The sequence below is a fragment of the Camelus dromedarius genome, chromosome 9 (assembly GCF_036321535.1).
Source record: "Camelus dromedarius isolate mCamDro1 chromosome 9, mCamDro1.pat, whole genome shotgun sequence".
In the NCBI taxonomy this organism is placed as follows: Eukaryota; Metazoa; Chordata; class Mammalia; order Artiodactyla; family Camelidae; genus Camelus; species Camelus dromedarius.
In genome coordinates this window covers 16,666,580-16,680,965 of record NC_087444.1, presented here as the reverse complement: position 1 = coordinate 16,680,965, position 14,386 = coordinate 16,666,580, and positions in this window count along the sequence as shown.

Here is a 14,386-nt window from a genome sequence, read left to right as displayed (position 1 = left end):
ATATCTTAAAGTTGATTGATATTAATTTAGCTACAGTAATTTTTTTTTGTTTTTTCAGCTTAATTGAGATATAATTAACATATAAATTGTGCAGGTTTAAGGTGTACAGTGTGATAATTTGATACACATATATATTGTGGAATGATTACTATAATAAAGTTAGTTAACACATCTATCACCTCACATTAAAATTAGTGTGTGTGTGGTGAAAACATTTAAAATCTACTCTATTAGCAACTTTCAAGTACATTAATACAGTATTGTTAACTGTAGTCAATTTGTTGAATATTAGATGTGCCAATTAAAAAAAACAGATTTCTTGAAGTATAATTTACAATAAATTACACATATTTTAAATGTATAATTTGGAAAGTTGTAATATTATATAAATAACCCATGAAATCATCACCACCTTTAAGGTAATTGATTTTTAAGGGATCCTTGATTCTTTTTCTCTTTTTTCTTTATTTTTGGGTAATTTCTATTGCTATATCTTCAAGTTCATTGATCTTTTCTTCTTCAATGTCTAATCTGCTCTTAATCCCATCCCAGTTCTAACATCTGTGTCAGTTTGGATCAGTTTTGATTGATTAACTTTTCTCCTCACTGGATTATATTTTCCTGCTTCTTTGCATGTCTGATAATTTTTATTGGATGCCATACACTATGTACTTTACCTTGTTTGATGTTGGTTATTTTAGTATTTCTATAAATATTTTTGAGCTTCTCTCTAGGATGCTTTTAAATTACTTAGAAACTAGTCTTTTCAGAGCTTGATTTTATGATTTGTTAGGTGAGAACAGGGTGGTGCTCAGTCTAGGACTAATTATTTCCCACTATTGAGGAAAGACCCTTCTGTGTACTAAACTCAGTACCCCATGGATCGTGAGGTTTTCCAGTATGGCTGGGGAGAACAGGCAGTATTCTCAGCTGTAAGTGATTGCTGGGTACTGTTTCCTCTGATCCCTCCAGCTGCTTCTTTCCCCAGCTTTGGGTAGTTTCCTCACTGTGTACAGTGATCAGTACTCTTTTGAATGCTGGAGGGAGACCTTCTGCAGACCTTTGGCGTTCTCTCTCTGTGTAGCTCTCTCTTCTCTGGTGTTTGTCCTGCTAACTCTCTCTGCACTGACCTGCTTGCACTCCAGCTTTATCTTCTCTCCTCAGGGAGTTCTCTGGGCCTGCCTGGGTGCCCTTTCCCTGCGCTGTGGTTGGGAATCTCTCAAGTCAGTATGCTTGGGCAATTGCAGCCTTATCTCCTTGATTTTCATCTGTCAGGGATCACTGTTTCTTGTTATAGGATGTGCAGTGTCTTGACAACATTTCCTTCCATATAGTTTGTCCGTTTTGGTTGTGTTATAGGAGGGTAAACTAGTCTCTGTTACTCCATCTTTGTTGGGAGTGGAAATCTACCAGCTTTATTTTGGTTGGTATTTCCATCGTTTTCAACCTCTCTGTATTTTTATGTTAGTTAGATTTTATTTCTTCTAGAGCACAGTCTTTATTTTTCTCTTTTAACTGGACAATATAGTTTATTTACACTTAATGTTATTACTGATATATTTTAGTTCAAATTTACCACTTATTTTCTGCTGCCTATTTTCCTGTGCTATTATTTTTCTTTCTCTCTTTTTTTACTTTCTTTTGGATTGGGTTTTTAACATCTTTGCCTTTTATACCTCCACTAATTTGGATGTTATACATTCTATTTCTATTATTTGAGTGATTATCCTTAAAATTATAACGTGTATTTAATTTGTCAAGGAATAATCTTAATAAGTAACTTTATCCCTTCTTATTTTTCATTTTTGACAAACATACTCATTTTATATTCTGTCCAATGCCTGAAGTCTTTGTGGATCTAATTTATGAATTTAAATTGTGAGATCATGCTCACTGGAGCTTAATTGTGAAAATTCTCTGAGCCTAGGCTTAAAATGTATTACTCTAGAGAGAATTTGCATTTGCTGTACTCTGTCTGGGATTATGATCAACTTGAGACCTCTTTAACTTATTATTGGGCTTTTAAAAACTTTACAAAAAGTGTGAATTCCATACATATTCTTCCTGAGTTGGTGTGTCAGGGGAGACCTTTATAGTTCTTCCTTTCTTTGGTTTCAAGACTCAGGCAGGCAAACTTCCTTTTGTCTCCCTTAATGGTGGTGGTATTATTATTATTATTATTATTATTATTATTATTATTATTATTATTATTATTATTATTATTATTATTATTAATTTCATTGAGAGGATCAGCTTCTAAGGTTCAGACTCATACAAGGGTCTCAGATTCACCTTCCCACCCTCTCCAGGAAAAGTCTTTTAAAAGGAAGCTCCAGGTTGCCAGTGACGAAGAGTTAGTTGCAGGGCTGTTGGCTGCTCAGCACTCAGCTCTCTGGGCTGGTGTTTTGTCTGCTTTTTTTGGCTTATGAGGATTCTTCCTATTTTTTTTTTTGACTGTCATGCCACCCCTTCTATGCACTATGCATTTAAAAAGATATTTTGAAATATTTCATACAGCCTTCTTGGTTTCTTTGTACTGGATGAATTTTTAAGATCTCTGGTCTGAAAAAATGCCATAAATGGAAATCAGAGTCCTCATTTTATTTTCTACTCAGTTGCTGACATCCTCCAGAAAACGTTTCTATTAACAGCTGTTTGGGAGCTGCTGTGTCACGGTGAGCTAGGGTTCAGTTCAGCTGAAGGAAGACCTTTTTGTTAGTGTGTCCAGGTGGAGTGTGCTGAGGAGGTGGCGAGCTCCTTGAAGGTTTTAAAGTGCAGAAATGATCTTTTAATTGGTAATTTTGGAGAGCAGTTTATGTATCAAGGACAGAAGAATGGGGAAATAAACAACACAGACATCTGTTAAAACTCATAGTTTGTTGATATCGGTGGTACTACTGATAGTGAGTATAGTGACAAAAATGCACCAACATCCGCAAGTCCCTATTGTATATGTGGCACACATTGCACTGGAAACTTATGCAAATTTTCCATTTGTTTCCTTACAACAATCTTACTGTGGTAGGTAATTTTATTGCTAATGTTCAGATGGGAAAAATGAGGTTACAAGAAAATTAATTTTCTAAGGTCACATGTTGAGCCACTGAGTCAGAATTAAAATTTGAGTCAACTGACTTGAAAGCCAAGGTGCTTCCCTCTACACCATACTGCCGATAGTCCCTGCGACAGGACAGCAGAGAGTGGAAGGCTGTCATAGCCGTCTCCCAGGTAGTTGAGCAGATTCTCTGCTGCTCTTGCTTTAAGCTCCTGCATGTTCCTCTGCTTAATTCCTCACCATTCAGAGTCTCAATTGCTGTTTGAAAGGAAGAATTATACACAACCCCAAATCAATTTTGGCTAAAAAAGGAGAGCTTCCAAGTACATGCCACTGGGGGATCACATAATGGCTTCACTTTGATTTTTATTGCAAATGCTTAGAGATAAACATGGTAGTAAATATGCTACCCTGTTTAGCAATTTAAATATTCTCTGCAAGCTCATTAGGTTCTGTCACCTCTACACATACGGCTGCTCCTTGCGTGGGAGTGATACTCCACCCCTAACAACCTGCTTTCCCCAAAGACAGATGTTGCTGGGCTGGGGACCTGGTGGGTGGGTGTTCCTCACACTGAGGGCAGGGAGTTGGGGAGGCAGCTCTTTGAAGGAATTACTGATAGTGTTGCTGCCGTAAAGAGCCTGACTCTCTTTTTGATGTTCAAATGCCGACAGCATTTTCAAAACCACTCCGCTTTCTCCTGGGCTAGTTTATAAGAAAGCCCAGGTGCCTCCTGCTTTGGCATCCGTGGGAAGCTCAAAGCGCTCAAGCCCGAGTCCTCAGTCCAGCCCCATTCCACAGTCACCACGAAACCCCAATCCAGTTGTCCTTTTCCTGATTGCTCTCTTTCAAGTCATTTTTGGCCTCTTGGGAGCCTACCTTGCTCTTCCCAGAGAGTCTCATTACGTGAGCTATAAAACTTTTCATTTATATGTCTGGCATCAGCAATTTTGACTTCAGAGCCAAATTTTGGGTAGGGATGGCCCATTCTTCCTCTGTGGAGTGATCACAACAGTTGGTAAAGGGAAGATTGAGCAAGAGATGACAGGGACCTATGTTTCTGGGGTCCTTGGCTGTCTGTACCAGGCACTGATGACTCCGCAGGGTTCCTGAACACAGGGCATGCAGAAGGCAAGGTCAGGCAAATGCCCCAGTTTTATTACTATGAGGTTTTGGTCCCAACCCACTACGTGTTCCTCTGGCCACATGTTTGTGCCAGCATGGGCGACTCCTTTTGCTTGGGCTGGAGGCAGCTTAGAACCAAGAGTCAAGGCAGGTTGAGCTGCTGAGCCTCTCCCTCCTTGAGTCTGTGCTCAAATATCACCTGTCCCCATCAGGACATTGAGAGCATGTTAGCCAGCAAACAGTAGCTTGATGTGATGTTTATCTAATGCCTAGAACTTTCCTCTCTCCTACCCTTTCAGGATGAGGAAACATTCAGGCATAAGCATATTCTGAGATAGTTTTACCTATTTGGATTCTTGGAAATGAGAGAGGGTGTCAAAAAGGGAGAGAAATGGATGAACATCCTCTAGCTGGAGCTCAGTACTGAGCTCTTTAACTGTTTAGTCTTCTGGGATGTTAGTCTTCTGGTGGAGGGGAGAAATAGAGAGAGAGAGAGAGGGAGAGGGGAAGGGGAGGAGGAGAAAAGCTAGACCAGACCCTAGCACTGGTATCAGAATGGAAGTCCCTGACTCTATCCAGTTCCAAGCAGTCCTCCAGATGTTAAAGAGAGGAATGGGCAAAGGGGCAGAGTGCATTAGCCAGTGCCCAGCAGATAATTGGGACTTTTCCAAATCCTACTCTGCCAGGGTGATGAGCTTGTGAAATTAGAGAAAGTAAATTTCAGGATACAGAGTTTTACTTCTCTTCTAGTCTGGATGCCTTTTATTTCTTTTCTTGTTTTTCCTAATTGCACCTGAAGGTACTATACCTTCAGAACAATGTTGAATAGGAGAGGGGAGAGCAGATATCCTTGCCTTGTTTCTGATCCTAGGAGAGAAAGCATCCAGTTTTTCACAATTTAATGTTACGTTAGCTGCAGGTTTCCCACAGATGCCCTTTATCAAGTCGAGAAAGTTCCCTTCTAAGTTTGCTGAGAGTTTTTATAATGAATGGGTATTTTGAATTTTGACTGAAATATTTTCTGTAACTATTGAGATAATTATATGACTTTTCCCTTTTAGAGTGTTAATGTGGTGATTATAAGGATTGATTTTTGAATGCTAAACTGATCTTACATTTTGGAGACAAACTCTGGTCATGATGTATTATCCTTTTTTATACATTGCTGTATTCAATTTGCTTAAATTTTGTTAAGAATTTTTGTTTCTGTGTTAATGTTGGAAATTAGTTTGTAGTCTAGCTTTCCTAAAATAATCATTTGGTTTTGGCATCAGGGTAATCTAGGAGTCAGAATGAGTTGGGAGTGCCCCCTCAACTTTTATTTTGTGGAGGAGTTTATGTGAATTAAATCTTTCTTAAGTTTTTGGAAGAATTCACCAGTTAAGCTGTTTAGGCCCAGAGTTTTCTTTATGGAAGGTTTTCACCAACAAATTTCTTTCATAAATACAATACTGTTCAAGCTACTCCTTCTTGAGTGAGTTTTGATGGTTTGTGTCTTTAAAAGAATTTGTTCATTTATCTAAGTTCTATTTATTGGCATAAAGTTTTCATATTCGCTTATTCTCTTTTTAATGCCTGTAAAATCTACAGTTAGGCCCCTTTTCTCATTCCTGACATTGGTAATCTGTTCTCTCTCCCCTCTCCCCACATCAGTCTGCCTAGAAGGTTATCACTTTTATTTTAAAAGAATATTTGGTTTACTCCAGTATTTTTATGTTTTCCATTCATTGATTTCTGTTCTTATCTTTATTATTTACTTCCTTCTGCTTATTTTGGGTTTGCCCTTTTCTCATTTCTTAAGGAGGAAGCTTAGGTCATTGGTTTTTAAAACTTTCTAATTTTCTAATATGAGGTTTTCAATGCTGTAAATTATCCTGTAAGCTCTGCTTTAGCTTCTAAAAAAAAAAAAGGAATTTTCATATGTTGTGTTTTCATTTTTTTTTAGTCAAAATGTTTTCTAATTTCCTTTTTGATTTATTCTTTGGCTTATGGAGATTAATTTGAATACAATTATTTAGTTTCCAAATATTTAGTCATTTTCCATGTATCTTCTGTTATTAATGTCTACTTTAACTCCATTGTGGTCAGAGAAAATACTCTGGATAATTTTAATCCTTTTAAATTTATTGAGACTTGTTTCATGGCCCAGAATATGGTCTACCTTGGTCAACGTTTAGTGTGTGCCCTGGAAAAGAATGCATCTTCTGCTGTTGTTGGGCAGAATATTCTGTAAATGTCAGTTAGATCAAGTTGGTTGATAGCATTGTTTGTGTCCCCTATATCCCTATTCCTTTTCTGCTTACTGCTTGTATGAATCATTAGAGGGTAGTTGAAATCTCTGACTAGATTGTGGATTTGTCTGTTTCTTCCTGCACTTCTGTTTCTGCTTCATGCATTTTAGAGCTTCATGCATAATGGCTCATGATGTCCTCTTGATTAATTGACTTCTTTATCTCTGATAATTTTCTTTATTCTGAAATCTGCTTTGTCTTTAATGGAGCTACTTCTGCTTTCTTTTGACTAGTATTAGCATGGTATATTTTCTTCATTCCTTTACTTTTAATATATACTTAAAGGGTTTCTTGTAGACAATATAAAGCTGGGTCTCCTCCTCCTTCTCTTCCTCCTCCTCCATTTCCCCCTCATCCTTCCTCTTCTTTCACTCTGGCATCTCTGTCTGTTAATATGTTTAGGCCATTCACATTTAAAGGGATTATTAATATAGTTGGATTACTATCTACAAAATGTGTAACTATTTTCTATTTGTTGCAGTGTTTCTTTTCATTTCCTTAAAAAAAAACTTTCATTCTTTCTGCTTTCTCTGGTTTTAATTGAGCATTTCATATGACTGTTTTATCTCAGCACATTAGTTACACTTCTTTAAAATAATTTTTTTTTAGTGGTTGTGCTAGAGTTTGCAACATATATTTACAATTACTCTAATTCCACTGTACTGCTTCATGGGTGGTTAGATATCTTATGACAAGGTTTTCCCATTTTCTTTCTTCTACTTCTTATATTATTGCTGTTATTCATAAGTTATAATCACACAACGTATTCTTGCTATCATTATTTTAAACTAACAGTCAGATAGAAATAAGAAATATAAAGTTTTTATTTTACCTACATTTACTCCTTCTCTAATATTCTTCTTTTCTTTAGGTAGATCTAACTTCCTGACCTGTATAATTTCCCTTCTTTCTGAGGAAGAAGTTCTTTTTAAATATTTAATTTTTTTTCAATTTTTAGTTTTATTAGGTAGAATTGTTACAATTTGGCTGCACATGTACAATATAAATACATATACACAATATACTGCACATATTTTTAAAATTTACATATATGTATTGTTTATTGTTTCTAAGAGCTCTAGCTTTTTCAACTTACATAAGGAAGAACTCCTTTAACAGTTCTTTCAAGGCAGATTTACTGGTGACAAATTCCCTCAGTTTTTGTTTGCAGGACAGAGTTTTAGGTTAGTTGCTTGTTTTTATTCTCTCTTAATACTTAAAATATTTTAATCTAATCTGAAAGCCCTATGTTTTATACTGGTGTGTTTACAGTACTTACATTTATGTGATTATTGGTATGGTTGGGATTAAGTTTGCCACCAAGTGATTTGTTTTCTATTTGGTCCTTGTGTTCTTGCACCCCACTCCCATTATTTTTATCTTAACTTCTTTTTTTTTATTAATTGCATATTTTTTATTATTTCATTTAATCTTCTTTATTGACTTATTAGAATGTATATTTTGCTTATGCTTTTGTTTTTTTAGTGATTGCGCTAGGGTTTAACTTAACAGAATCTACCTTTAACTAATATTAAACCATTACGTAGATTGTATAAGAACTGTACAATAACATGGTTTCATTTTTATTCTCCCCTCCTTGCTTTTATGTTTCTGTTGTTACACATTTTATTTTTACATATGTTATGAATTCCCAAAATGTGTGAAAACATTTAAACAGTCAATTATATTTTAAAGAGTTTAAAACATTAACCCTATTTTATATTCATTCTCATATTTACCATTTCTAGTGTCTCCATGCCATTGTGTAGGTCCTAATTTCCATCTGGCCTTGTTTTTCTTCCATGTGCAGGTTTTTAACATTTCTTGTAGTACTGGTCTACTCATGAAAAGTTATCTCAGTTTTTGTATATCTTAAAAGCCTTTATTTTGTCTTCTTTTGTTGAAAGACATTTTTACTCTATAGAATTTTAGGCTGACAGGGTTTTTTCCCTTTCAGTTCTTTAAAGATATAATCTCACCATCTTCTGACATGCATGTTTTTTCCAGTGGGAAGTCTGTTGTCATTCTTGTTTTTTGTTCCTCTGTAAAATATAGCTCCTCCAACCTCCCTTTGGTTTATTTTAAGATTTTATCTCTGTTATTACTTTTCAGAAATTTGATGATTATGAGGTTCTTTTTTTTAATTAAAGTACCATCAGTTGTAATGTATCAATTTTTGGTGTACAGCACACTGTCCAGTCATGCATATACATACATATATTCATTTTCATATTCTTTTTCATTAAAGGTTATTACAAGATATTGAGCATAGTTCCCTGTGCTATACAGCAGAATTTTTAAAATCTGTTTTTTATATATAGTGGCTAACATTTTGTAAATCTCAAACTGAGCTGCTTCTATTTGTGGGCTTGTGGGTTTAAAAAAACTAGGATAAATAAGAGAACGTTTCATAGGTCAGGTTCTATGGAAACATATCCTTAAGTGGAGATTTTCATGAAGGAGGTTTATTGGGGCATGCACTCAGGAAGCAGGACTGTGCAGAGGGAAAATTTGAACAAATCCAGTTAGAAGAGAGATCCTGGTCAACTGCACGGGAGTCTCTGGCCCTGAAATGACCATTCAGAGTTTTCTCAAACTGAGACAAGAGGTCTGAGCCCCACATTTGCTGGTCATTAGGTGTGGGCTGCCCTCAGCAAGGTGACATAATTTCAGGTCAGGAGGCTCCGTTTTGGCCAAGAGAAATTTCTGGAGAGGGATGCAGCTGTAAGTTACCTATGGCCAGTTCTCCTGGCAGTTGAGAGAGTGTATGTCTCACTCCTAAAGGGGAAATAGGAATACAGTGCAGCTTCCATGACAGCAGTGCTTCCTTCTGTAATGAACTTGAAGTCATCAGTGCTGGAGGTGGTGCTATAGATTCTCAGTTCCTGCAGGATACAGTATTTTCCATTATTTTTGGCACTTCTATCAGTGATGGCCTTGGATTGTTACTCAGCTGCTTTGTGTTTACAAGTCTTATCTTCTCCAATATTTATAAGCTTCTAGAAAACAGGTGCCATCTTTACTACCCTGTGGCTGCCAAAGTGACCATCACAGTATTTTTTTGCTCATTTATTAGTGGAGTACTAACCCTCCAAAGAATCTTTTGGATCACCTCTTCCAAATTCCTCACTTTACAACTGGGTAAACTGAAGCTGAGAGTGGTTTGTACAGTCAATCAGCATCTGACCTGAGACTAGAACCAAGATCTCTCAGCTTATAATTCAGCACTCTTTTCACTGTGCCTGGGTGTGTCATAGCGAGTCATCAGTAATTAATACATAAATATAATTGAGCATCTACTGTTCTACCTCTAGTGAATAAACAGTCCAAGTAGACTTTATGTGAACGTGAATGGCATTGCACAGAGGTTTAAGGTAACACAAGATCTGAAGGAAGACTTAAAGATCCACTCATACAGTAAATTATGAGTAATATGTTTCATATTTGTAAGCAAATATAAATTTTAAGTATTCATATGCATTGAAAAAGACTGTAAGGGTATATTTCAGCATGTTAACATTTATTATCCCTAGACTGTAGAGTTAAGAGTAATTTTTTAACTTACAGTTAAAAATTTTTGACAATAAATATATATTAATTTGTGCAATTTTTGATAAAGCTAAATTAAATATCTAGTCCTTAAAATCTCTCTGACAAGTTGCTTACCATCTCTGTAGCTGACCAAATCCATCTTTGGACATCACTGCCTCTTAGAATATTCTTCTATTAAACTGGAATCTGTTTCCCTGGAGTTTTTGCTTTTGATCCTATTTTTAGCTTGTGGTCATTCATTGGAAGTTTTTTTCTTATTCTATGTGAAAGGCCTTCAGACATATGAAGACAGTTAGCCTATTCTCCTTCCAGCCAAACATATCTTATCCTTTCCTCTTTTCAACTTTAGGATATCTGGTGATGGCTAAAGAGCCACACTGGGAGCCACCTCAAATTAGACCTAAACAGCTCTCTGGGAGCCCCAGCCGGAGAAAAACTGTTAGGTGGATCCAGGGTATCCATTGCTGGTTTATGTACTGAATGAACGTTAATCAGGTGCTCAACGTGCACCACGTTATGAGCCGGGGATACAGGAGTACATGTTAAGATGCTTCCCCTGGGATTCACAGTCTGGGCGAGGCAGATTTATAACAGATGATGATCATGTAGCTTAATTAAGAATATAAAAAGAGATCAGTGGGAGCAAAGGGTTGTGACCAGTTCTCCTGGGGGGAGTGCAGAAATGTTGCAAAGGAAATGGCATCAGAGCCATGTGTTGAAGGAAGAGACTAAGTTTGCCGTGGTCCAGTACATAGACAGACAGGCTGAGGCAAACATCCTTTCCCTGGGGAGTTTTGCTCCTCCAAATACAGCAATGGGTTTCTTCGTGGCTCCTGCCCAGGCACAGAGTTTGCTGGCTAGTCTATTTCTTAGGCAGGGTGAAGAATGGGAACATGGCAAGGGCATGAAGCTACAGGGAGATAATATAACCTAATAACCAAGTCTCTAGGTATTTTCCTCTCCCTGCTCCCAATTTGATCAAAGAGTTTTCCTAAAAGGAAGGTGAGAGACTAAGTCAACTTTTCCCATAGCACTTGGGAAATCAGGTTCAGCCAGAGTGTACTTTTAGTCAGACTCTCTGAACTAAATAAATCTAAATCATTTTCTCCCCATGCCATCCCATTCATAGAAAACCTGCCCACCCACAGCCTACAAAAGGCGATTCTAATTATCATGTGCCTCTACCTGTATAATATCTGATTGTTTTAATGTAGACACCTGACCTTCACTGAGCTAATAAATGGGTCTTTGCAGGGAATATAGAAGAGGGTGTAGACTGAGACATTAACCTCTAGGAGCTAAGCTACAAAATTCCAGCAGTAGAGTTGGGGGGAGGGGGTGGCCACCATTTCAGGGCATTTGTGTTGGACCATGTAGAAATGGGGTGAATGAGCACAGAAGCTGGTCTGAGGAGAGAGAAAAAATGAAGATAACATAGAATAGTTGAAAGACGATTTAGGGTAGAAAGAGGATAGAGGGAGAAAAACAGAACACATCAACTTCCCATTTCCTGTAAAGCCCATTGCATCTTCCTTTCTTCCTTTTTTTTCTTCCTTCCTTTCTTCCTTCCTTTTCTTCCTTCTCTTTTCTTTCTTTCTTTCTTTCTTTCTTTCTTTCTTTCTTTCTTTTTCTTTCTTTCTTTCTTTCTTTCTTTCTTTCTTTCTTTCTTTCTTTCTTTCTTTCTTCCTTCCTTCCTTCCTTCTTCCTTCCTCCTTCCTTCCTTCCTTCCTTCCTTCCTTCCTTCCTCCCTCTCTTTCTTTCTTTTCTTTCTTTCTTTCTTTCTTTCTTTCTTTCTTTCTTTTCTTTTCTTTCTTTCTTTCTCTTTCTTTCTTTCTTTTCTTTCTTTCTTTCTTTCTTTCTTTCTTTCTTTCTTTCTTTCTTTCTTTCTTTCTTTTCTTTCTTTCTTTCTTTCTTTCTTTCTTTCCTCCCTCCCTCCCTCCCTCCCATCCCTTCCTTCCTTCCTTTTTCTCAGTTCTGTTCTAAGATATTCCCCAGGGTGCTTAAGATAAATTCCATTTTATCCAAGTTGGCTTGTGTGGACATCTCTTCCTTGTAACCAAAATGTCCCTGAAGGATTTCATATACTTAGTTTACCTCTTTAATTCTGTATGGTGACTGAAATAATTAGCTTGAACTGGCCCCATTTCCAGACCCCCTGTTGTCCTGGCTGTGAAGCAAGAATCCCCTTTGGGAGAAAGACCAACTTCTATGGGGACTGATATTTGGCTAATAATGATTCATGGCATCAGTTTGGAAATGTGATCTCGGTTACTACTGCTTGCTTTCTGCCCTCTTTACAAATGTCTGGTCTCACAATAGGCAGGAACTAGCGGCAGCTGGCACTGGGACTGCCTGTGGCTTTGAGGACTGTGACACTGTTTATTTCCCTGGTTGTAGCCCTGAGAGGGTGGCTGATTTCCTCAGAGGGTAACACCCGAATCTCACACTGCAGTGCTGGAGAAGTCAGAGAGTAGTCACCTAACATGAGGACAGAAATGCAGAAAATATGCTCAGTGTCCCCTGAGCCACATGTTAACTTTAATGCTCTCCAGCTCAGGTAGTTTCAATTAATTTGCACATTTTTATTAAGCATCTACTGTGCATCAATGATCTCATCTTTCTTTTCCTCATTTGCTCCTCTTCTGACTCCTTTTCCTTAATTTACATCCCAAGAACCTTTTCTTCTCCAATACTCCCTTGGGTTACTGACTCATTTCTCTGCTTTATTGCTGAACTTTCTCAAAGAGGCACCCACAGTTGCTATCTCTATTTCCTTAACCTTTCACTAACTCCTTATCTCTGTGCCATCTATCTTCTGCTTTCCCCTTGATACAATTTGGTTCTCCGAATTTCCTGTATCTTCACCATACTTACTTCTTAAGTTATTTGAAGTGACTTTCGGTTCCTTGTAACTTAACTATTTCTAAGCCATTCTCGTTTCCTCAGTTCACCTCTCTGGGCTCTATACAAGGACTGGTATACTCTGTTTTTCCCTCAAGCACCTAAGGGAATGGGGATTTCTCTGGTACAGACCAAGGGGACCTAGGAAAACCCAAATCTGGTCCTGCCTTAGCTACATATTTTCCTTTTGTGTCCTTGTGGTGGCTGCACACACACAGCAAATGGGAAACCCTGAGCCACTCTGTTACTGGATGGGTACCTCACCACAAGTAAAATTTTTTGGTAAAATTGGTTAGAACATGCAGCTTGGGCTCAAGTCCAGGGAGAATCTCTCTGCAGCTGGTTTTCAAGCTTAAGTAGGCGATGGCTCAGGGACTGCTCCTGAGACAAGAAGCAGAAGAGAGGGCCAGTCAATGGCCTGAAATCTGACCAGTGAGATCAACATTTGACTCATTCCCCACTGGGGCCTTGGAGAAGGAGCTCAGGGAAAAGGGTAGGGATGGCAATGGAGACCTCACTTCCCATAGAGTGACCAGAATGAATTACTTATAAAAATTATTTTCCTCTAAGGTTTGGGTACATATAAAATTAATAAAATTTGGCATTTACCACCTATTGATCATAGCCCATTTTTAATATGCATGCTAAGATATTTAACTCTCTATTTGCACTTCAGTAACTCTTGCCCCAAAGAATGATTCTCAAAGTAATTTGTTATATAATTGTTAGGTCATTTATTCACAAATTTGTTATATTATTCATCCATTCAGCAAATGTTTATTAAGCCAGGCAGTAGAGATAAAAAGTGAACCTGTAAGGCAATGCCCCTAGTCTAAGGATTTCATAGTCCATGGGAAGGAGAAAGGGGTGGGAAACAATTCAGAAACCAGTAAATGTCATGAGGTGTTGTGAGAAACAGTCTGAACAGCATCCAAGGAGAAAACAAAGGAGGGGGGCTCTGAGCAGCTGAGTCCATTTCCTGGTTCCCCTTTTCGTGTTTAGCTCTAGCCCAGGTAAGGCTCTTTTGACTTTGTCAATCAGAGGAAGCAAAGCCCTTTGGGCTGGGCACCCCAGACTTGGTTTTAAACAAACATCCTCAGATACAGATCATTAGTGCTGGAAAAGTCCAAGAGGACATTTGGCCAGTCTCTTGAATTTTAGGAGTTGGAGGCCCAGAGGGGGAAGGCATTTGTCCAGTGTGACCAGCCAGCTGATAACACAGCAGGCCCAGAACAGAGCCATGACCAAATCCTGCATTGTCTGTATTGGAGGGACCCTTAGAGATTTTCTAGTTCAACTCCCTCAGCTATAGGATGAGGAAACAGACCCACCAGGGAAGGAAGTAGATTGGACCAAAGTTGCAGAGGGTCAAGGGCAGGGCCTGAATCCCGGGGCTCTCAGCCCAGTGATCCCCCATTGATGCCCTGCCTCAGACTACCTTACACCCAGCTGGGGGTCCCCA